Here is a 10,228-nt window from a genome sequence, read left to right on the forward strand (position 1 = left end):
CCCCCAGCCCCCAAATAGAGGGCCCGGATCCCTTATACATGTTATATACATAATGATGACGCAGCCTTGATTACCAAACATTATATTGACATTGATATGAGAACGATACGATGAAATATGTTCAAAGGCAAGTTTTATGAAATTCGTTGTTGCATTGGATCCCGTTCACCTTGTTATAGATATGATTCCATTTACTATGTTTCATGCTTTACATACTCGCATATTCCGTCACCCCCTTTCTTCGGGGTGCGTTTCATGCCGCGGTACGGACACACGCCTTCGCAGATCCGCGGCCTAGGACATCTACCCGGCTATTCTTGTGAGTGCTCCCTTATTCTTGGAGCATAGTTTCGTGGTATAACCTTTTGATATGTACATATGTTATCGCTCGAGGTACGACGGGGCCCCGTCCCGTCATATGATGTCGTTGTCACTCTTAAGGTTTGTGGTCACAAGTGTGGGTCTATGTGTGGTTGTTGTTTTGTTATATAGTTATGACTTGTGTTTGGGGCGTACCACCGTAGTGGGCAGCGACCTTGTCGGCTTGCGTAGCTATATATGTTTATCATGACAAATTGTGTATGAAGGTAGCCGTCTCGGCTTGTGTTTTGTTGGGACGTTCCCTATATATGCATATATGACGGCTTTGCGCTTTAACTAAATATGAACTGTTAAAGGGTATAACTCTTCAGGAGATAGGTAGCTTCGACTTGCATATGTTTTGCCCTTATACTTATATCAGCTCGTTCATGCTAGTAGCGTATGACTGTAGGCATCAGGTGTACACGAGTGTCCAGCTCGGGCACTAGTCACGGCCTACGTGGTTGGGTCGTGACAATTTACATACCCCACTATGTCTACGAGCCCCGCAGTGTACATATGAAGATATATTACATTGAGTAAAAGTATCAAAGATAGCAAGTCCGGAGTAGTGGCACTTGGCCGACACCGCCGAGCCGGAAGTCCTACTGCGGTTGCTCTCCAATAACTCTATCAGAGCTTGCAAAGACGAAATGCAGCGTGTCACGTAATGGGACGTCAGTACGGGTAAAAGTACTGAGTATGTAAGGCTAGAGTCAATAACATAAGTAGGACGGGAGACATAAAGAGAATAGAAGTAACATACCATCGAGAACATACAAAATACAATGCATGAGTTTAAAAATCATATGCAAGTATATAAATATATATATATATATATATATATATATATATATATATATATATATATAGTATCATCATCATAACATACCCGGCCTTTTTAGGACTCGGTGTATAACGTACCCGGCCTTTTTAGGACTCGGTGTATAATGTACTCGGCCTTTTCAGGACTCGGTGTATAACGTACCCGACCTTTTCAGGACTCGATGTATAACGTACCCGGCCCTTTAGACTCGGTGTATAACGTACCCGACTTTTCGGTGCACTCGGTATGTAATGCCAACCGTTATCACAATAGTGGCTCGGTGTGGTAAAATAGTGCGTATATATATATATATATATATATATATATATATATATATATATATATATATATATATATATATATATAATTGATTATTTGATAACATTTCCAGAATCAATCAAATAATTAAGACATTAATATTGGAAATACAAAGCATAGGAGTGGAGTGAATTGTTATGGAACGCTCATGTTCATATTCTAGTTGGATTCGTGCCAAAGAAAGAGAGAAACGAACACCTTACATACCTTATCCGTCAAGCCACCACTTAAAGAATCCCTTACTCCGATGCTTGCCCTTCACCCCAACCTATAAATTGAGAAATACATCTTTAATCATACTTTCATCATATTTCCCATCAACTTATAAGTAGTAGTTATTGAAGGCTAATTTGGGTTACGAAAATTTGGGCAGTATCTCCTCTATATTATCTACTTTCTCCAAATATCAAAGCAACTCCCAAACAATACCAACAACATCAACAACAATATCATCAAGATTCTACAAGATAATTATGTATAAGTTCATCCAAAACTTTCATCAACTTCAATCCACAAGCCAACAATACCAATACCACAATCTATAACTCTTATTCTCGTAATTATTCCTAAATCATTATTAATAAAGAGATATTCACATCTTACCTTTACTAGAATAGGAAGATCTTCAATATTTTCTTTGAATCGAGGCCAACTGTAACACAAAACGAAACTATAATCGCGCCTACACGCTATCCGGACCTTGATTAATACTCTTTCTCTTGAAATTACTCAAAATCCTCACTTTTATGGTGTATATAAGCTCTCATATGTTTGCTAAGATTTTGGGAATATTTGGGGGATTTATTATGGAGAAAAATGGGGTTTTTATCCCTTATATAGTGGATTAGAGTCGGTTGGCACCAACTCTAAAATCCTTCTGCGCGTTCGCGCTGCCCTGGGGCGCGTTCGCGCAGAGTTGGCCAGTGCTACTCTGTGCGTTCGCGCCACCCTTTGGCGAGTTCGCGCAGGGTTAATCCCCGAACCGGTAGTCCATCTTAAAATGTTTATAATTCTCTATTCCGTTGTCGGATCAACACTTGGTTTGTCGCGTTGGAAACTAGACTTCCCGAACTTCAATTTAGGCTTCTGTTTCGCCCCGAAAACTCCTCATATACTATAAGATATTCCTTCCTCAAATAGGGCCAAAATTACCCCTCATATTTTCTCCAAAATCCAACAAACTTAATTTTCTTAATTCATTTGCCCTCCAATCCTTCCGCCGCTTATTATATGAACTTAAACCCTCATAAACATAGGATAAGTGCATCTAATCTCATTTATCCTTGGAGGTAAATCCGATGTCCATACTTAAAATAGCCAACACCTTAGCCTTGGCCAAGTCTTCACAGCTTCAATTTTCTGTAGGCGTTGTAGGCCTTGGCCAAGTCTTCACAGCCTCAATTTTATGAGTATCAACTCGAATACCATCAGCTGAAGTGATGTGGCCCAGAAAAGTCACAGAATTTAGCCAAAACTCGCATTTAAAAAATTTGGCATATAAGTCACGAGTACGAAGAATCCCAAGGACAATGCGTAAATGGTCTGCATGCTCGGATTCTGTTCGAGAGTATACAAGAATATCATCAATGAACACAATCTCGAACAGATCTAAGAGAGGCCTGAATACATTATTTATCAAATTGATAAATACTGCCGGAGCATTTGTCAACCCAAATGACATTACTCGAAATTCGTAGTGGCCATATCTCGTTCTGAAAGCTATTTTGGGAATATCTTCTTCTCTAACTCTCACTAGATAATAACCTGACCTCAGATCTATTTTGGAAAATCACTTGGCACTCTGCAATTGGTCAAACAAATCATCGATTCTCGGGAGAGGATATTTGTTCTTTATCATCACCGTATTCAGCTATCTATAATCAATGCACATCCATAGGGAACCAACTTTCTTCCTCACAAATAGGACTGGTGCTCCCTACGGTGATGAACTGGGCCTAATAAGCCCTTTCTTAAGCAAATCTTTCAACTAAGCCTTCAGTTCTTTCAATTCTACAGGAGCCATTAAGTAAGGAGGGATAGAGATTGGTTTAGTATCCGGCAACACATCAATAGCAAATTCAATCTCTCTTTCCGGAGGAAGACCTGGGAGTTCATTTGGAAATACATCCGGAAATTCGTTCACTACCGGGAAGGATTGAAAAGTCGGTGGCACAGCTTCGATGTCATGAACTCGGACTAGGTGATAAATGTAGCCCTTAGCCATTATCTTCCTTGCCTTAAGGTAGGAAATAAACCTACCTCTAGGAGATGCTGCATTACCTTTTCATTCAAGCACGGGTTCTCCCAAAAATTGGAATCGAACAACTTTTATTCGGCAATCGACATTGGCATAACAAGAGGCCAACCAATCCATGCCCATGATCACATCGAAATCTAACATTTCCAGCTCAACTAAATCAACTTTGGTCTGGCAATCACACACCACAATTACACAATTCTTGTATACCTGTCTAGTTATCACGGGATCACTAACCGGAGTAGATACCTCAAAAGGTATAATTGGCTCGAGTTTCACCCCAATATGACTAGCAATATATGGGGTAATATAAGATAACGTAGAACTCAGATCTATTAATTCATAGACGTCATGAGAGAATATGGATAATATACATGTGACCACATCTGGGGAGGACTCAAGATCCTGACGTTCAGCTAGAGCATAAATATGGGGCTGAGTACCACCTGAACTGGACGCTCCCCCTCTGTCTCTACCTCGAGCTGCTGAAATCTGGGGAGTCTACCCTATTGGACACACAAAAGAAGAACCAGCCGCTGATTCTGTGGGTTGAGTCCCAACTCTACCACTCATCGACGGGCAACCTGGCATCATATGCCCAACCTGACCACAGGCGTAGCAATCATCTGAACCTCGGCGACAATGACCAGAATGTAATTTATCGCACTAGCTACATCGAGGTACTGGTGGCCTCTGCTGGTTAGGATCATCCCCAAATTGAGAACCTGAAACTCTTGAACTCTGACCCTTTCCTGAATGAATGGAGGGTCAAATCTCTTGCCTGCAAATCGGGGAGGTGCACTAGTCGCCGAATGGCCTGAGTATCTAGAATGTGACTGTCTCGATCCCCCTCTATAGTCTCTACCGGCACCCATAGATCTAGCCTTTTTACTCTGCTCTCTATCGATATCGTGCTCACCCCTTTGCGGATGTTGCTATTCTTCTAAGTTCTGGGCATGGGCCTGAATACGGGAAATATCCATCCCCTCTTGCAATGAAGCTATCAAGCAGTCTTTAAACAAGTGTGGCCCTAGGCCACTCACAAATCTATGCACTCGATCTCCCATATCGGCTACCATAGTCGGAGCATATCTAGCCAATGAATTAAAGTGAAGGCTATACTCCCGGGCACTCATTTTTCCTTATTTTAAATTTAGGAACCTGTCAGCACGGGTCCTTCGAACCTCAGGTGGCAAATAATGACTAATGAAGGCGTCTACAAACTCTTGCCAAACTGGAGGAGGTGCATTCTCTTTTCTTGAAGATACCCAATTATTGTACCAAAGGACCACCACATCCCGGAGTCTATAAGATGCCAACTCCATGGATTCAGTTTCGGAGGCATGGATAATTTTTAACGTCCTCAATATCTTATCAATAAAACCTTGTGGATCTTCATCCGGCTTGGACCCAAAAAATCTGGAGGGTTTAAACTCATAAAATCCCGTGCTCGGTACTAGTCGCCCGTCACCCGAACTCGTGCTCGCAACGCTCGTGCCAATCGGATAACTCGGTCATTTGTTGACCTGAAGTAGTCGGTAGAAGAACTGGAGGCATAGGAGCTGGAACTGAAGTCTCCTATTGCTCTTTTATAATAGGCGGGGTATGAGAAGTTTTAGATGGAGCCTCACTTTGGGATTCACCTGCTTCTACATTAGTTGGCAGCTCTCTTTCTATCCGCCTTTCTGTCATAGTCTTGCCCTTCTAGGCAGCTGTGGCTTTTCTCTTTACCGACATAGCTGAAATCATAACACACTATTAAGGAAGAGAAAATCTTATAACATGGCTCTATGGCACGATCTAAAAGAAGAAGAATGGTCATTTTTCCTAAATGCCCCACAGCCTCTTGTTTATAAGTGTGGTGCGCTCCACACCCATAAACGAGACTCTGCTGGATACGGCTCGTAGATAACACCCTAGGACGGAACTGCTCTGATACCACTTTTGTTACTACCCGGCTAGGGGGCCATGACGGGTACCCGGAGCTGACTACCGAACACCGCTTATCCTGCTACTTGTTATACTCAACCTGAACATATATATCTGTGTGTGTGAACCCCAAAGCTGTACATACATAGACATAAGCCCGTATGACTACAAAAATGATATACAAATATACAATGATGGATTCATGAGACTATACTACCCACACATACGTGTCTACGAGCCTCTACTAGAGTACTAGATATAAGGATGGGACAGGACCCCGTTGTGCCCCAAATATGTACACAAAAATAATATCTCAAAATAGCACCTCTGGAGTAATGGAGTGCTCCCGTAAGTCCGTCGATAGCTCCTATGAATATAGCCTCGCCGTTCATTCTGGGCATGAACACGGCGTCCAAAGAAAAGGACGCGACGAACATTGTACGAGTATATAAAACAAAACAACAATAATATGTCAATGAAATAAGGATATCAAGTAAGGAACAACTCAGTAATCGATCGTCACTTAAGACTGAATAATGCATGCTAACTTACTTCATAAACATCATCATGTCATATATGCATATATATATAATCTGTCCGACCATATTGGTACGGTGTGATCATCAGTAGCCCGCGTCCAGGCCTCCCGTATCCAGGGTAAACATCTCATGCCACCTACTAGTGGTGTCTGCCCATGCCATCTAGACATGGTGTATATGCTGCCCGCCTTAGCGGTGTCTGCCCGGCCATATAGGCGTGGTGTAATATCATCGTCATAGACTTATCATGAATCATGCATAAAAACTCAAAGATAACTATAACTCTATCGGGGTGACGTAAGGTCGTGAACCCCCGATTCCATTATAGAATTTCATAAGCATTCTGCCTCACCTTGAAGGAACTAGCATTATAAGGTGAGTGTAACACAATGAACAACATCAAGTAATCATAATTAGGATCTTTAAACTTAGGCTCATCATCATCATTATCGTACTCATAACGTATCACCTATCTTTATTTCATATGAAGCTTTTATAAACATGGACTCATAATTTCCGTGATGTAAGAAAGTCATGGAGATATAGGAAAATCATGTCGTAAGAATTATGCCTTAGAAAGGGACTAGCCTTACATACATTTTTGTTTAGCTATTCTATCACTTGAATGTTCCTCTCCAATATTCACGTTTCTACCTTCAAGAGAGTTCATACTAATATTAGATAATCGATAACATGAGCGTGTTTAAACTAAAGCTAGAGAAAATATGACAGCATCTCCTTTGTTTATACAACTTCCTTCATATCATATAACAACTCCCAATCATCAATAATAACATTCATGATATCATAATCAATAACTTTTGTCAAGTTCGTCATTATCTAACTCCCACAATTTCCTCTCCAGGTCATCCATAACTATGATCATAATACAACATTACATTCATCTTCCCATGATGTTTCTCCCATGTTCTTAACATCATTCATAACATAATTATAATCACAACATATCAAGAATCATGATTCATATTAAGCTACTACTCAACAATGTCACTATTCTCATACTTGTAACCCATTTCTATTTCCTTCCATAATCCAAGTCTTTCAACCTCTCAATAGTCTAAATAGCATGAAAGAATCATAAAACTCACCTTTGATTGTGTGGGAGCAAGTTTTGGGTGATAATCTTTCACTTGAAGAAAAACCCTAGCTTCAATCCAAAGAGTTTTCTTGACTCCAAGCAACCCTAGAGAGCTTCTTGCACTTGATTCTCTTGGTTTAATGTAGTTGATCCTTAATTTCTCTTGGATTCTTGTAGTTGGAGTGTGGAGCGAGTTTTAGAGGGTTCTTGAGGTATGGAGAGAAAATGGGAAGATGGGAAATGAAAATAATGAACTTGGGTCCCTTATTTAAAACTTAAAATTTTGTCCCGACACAATTCTACGGACACACATATGGTCCGTACAATTTATACGGTCCGTATGTGTGACCGTACATTTGTTCCAGTGGAGACTCCAATTCTGGACAGCTTATACGGTCTGATCTACGACCGGTATCTTTTATACGGGCCGTATGATTCTCAGTTTTTCGAAACTTGTCCTCGACGACTCGTTTGATCTCCAATCCTTATGGAACCTTCTTAACACTTGTTTAACAATTCATTAACAATCTAAGGGGGGTTATAACTCTTCTTTAAGACATCATTAAGTCCACGTTAACTCGGTGCTTTGCCAAACCCTTTTTCAAAACACGACTTATGCTTAACATTCTATAATGAACTTTCTTCTCGTGCTTCAAACATCTTTGAAATCTCAATGGAAACTGTTAAGTACTACTTCTTACTTATGGAAACATCCGATACTTCTTTTCCTGCGTTAATCCATTTACTGTGCAATGACATGAATTTTTCTGAGGTGTAACAAAAGTGCTCTTGTGGACGGATTAAAAGAATTGTGTGCTAATGGTTGGAGAGGAGATAATGAATGTTTTAGGCATGGATATTTGATGTAATTGGAACACTGCATGAATGCTCGTCATCCTAATTACGAATTGAAATCTGTACCCATTGTTGATTCTAAAAGAAGAGCATGGAAAAAGAGTTATGTAGTCCTATCGTTACTAAAGAGTCGAAATGGTATGGGATTCCAATATAGCGATGGAACTATCTTAGTTGAATATCCAAAAGCTTGGGATGACTTAATAAAGATAATTTATATTTATTGTAACTCGTAAAGTTGTTATTTGAACATGGGGCACTCAAAGACATTGTGTCTTAATTAAAAAATTTGCATGCCTCAACAAATGCCCTAGTTTTGTGAACTAACAAACAATGTTGGAATTCCTCACAATCGCCTTGACATTTCTGAGTTTCTTGCTTTCATTACAAATTTGCATGCTCTGATGGTTGTTTTTCATTTTGAAGTCAAGACCATTTCTGAGTTTCTTGCTTTCATTGAATTCTTGCCATTGTCCATTGGCTGACTTGCAAAGTTTCTGACTGCTCTTTTGGGTCATAGTCCTTATATTTTTTTTTAATAATTATATTCTAGTGTTTTTATATTTCAAATTTTCTAATGGTTGTGTTGTGTAAGTCAAACAAAAATTTTGTTGCTTTTGTATGTAAAAGTATTAATTGAAAGGGTGCAATACATAATTTGCGGTGATTTAAAAGTTTAGCAGGTGTAGAAGATCCCAAATACTTTAGTTTCTATATATTTTTTTTTGGTTAAACCTTTCGAATGAGTAACTTCATTGATTTTTCAAATTGTTGTATTGGTTGCTTTTATTCCAACTCTTGTGTTTACTTGCTCTTTATGGTCTCTAAGAACACTCGAGTTCTAAGGGACTTATGCATTAGAAATATTGCTAGTTGCTTATGTTTTGTCTTGATGTTCAATAGATCTCTGTCTTTGGAATATCGCAAACTGCTTCATGTACTTCTTTCTTGTTTTCTTTGATTGACCCAAATACCAAGAAAATGAACTCTAAGAAATGGCCTTTATTTGTTGATTAGGAAGAAATATTTGGCAAGGATAGAGCTACTGGAGAGTTCATCGAGGGGCCTGAATATGCCTTGGAAGAAATGGAAAGAACTGAAGGTCAATAGTTCCTAATGACATGTCTTTGGGATTTCGTATTATTATAGTTGATGAAGATGATGCTCCATCCATAGGAGAAGATTAGGGAGAACCAATATATCAACTGGAGCAACACAAAGTCCATATATTGCTCAAGATGAACCTAATGTATCAACTGGAGCAACAAAAAGTTCATTTAATAGGACAACTCAGAATACTGGAACCCAACAAGCTAAAAAAAAAAAAGGTAATAATTCTAAAGCATCATCTTCTAAAGTCAATGAAAAAGGTAGATGTAAAAAAAGAAAGACCACAGCTGAGGATGAGAATGAGATTGTTATTAAAAGTTTAATGTAGGTGATGAAACAAGTTAACAAAAGTGATGATAAGAGGATGGGTTCTTTAATTGACAAGTTAGGGGAGCGTGACGTATTTGATGTTCATGGTGAGATCTATTCTATCCTTACATCCCCAACATTTGAGATATGCAACCCGGTTTAACATGTCAAGGCAGCAATGGGTATTACACCAGACTTATTATGCGTGGGTGAACTTGATCTTCATACTATAGTGTGGATGATTATCAATGATAAGCTTTAAAGCTTTGGGTGATTTTTGTGTAGCTACTTTGTAAGGTCAGATTGTAGTGGCATGTTTTGTTACCTAGTAGAATGTCACGACCCAATCGAAGGGCCATGACGGGTATCCGGAGGGAACCTACCGAACACCTCTTAACATACTTCTCATGCTTATATCTAGGTGGACCACATGACTAACTCGGAAGCATCATAGTCTATATAATCACCAACTGTGCCATACGTACAAGAAGACAATGCTACCAAAAATATATACAATAATATGAACCGATAAGTATACTAAACATCTAACTATGAACATCTGTCTACGAGCCTGTACAAAGAGTACAAACATCATAAGGACCGGACGGGGCCCCCCTTTTCCCCTT

Source organism: Lycium ferocissimum, chromosome 3, assembly GCF_029784015.1.
Source record: "Lycium ferocissimum isolate CSIRO_LF1 chromosome 3, AGI_CSIRO_Lferr_CH_V1, whole genome shotgun sequence".
In the NCBI taxonomy this organism is placed as follows: Eukaryota; Viridiplantae; Streptophyta; class Magnoliopsida; order Solanales; family Solanaceae; genus Lycium; species Lycium ferocissimum.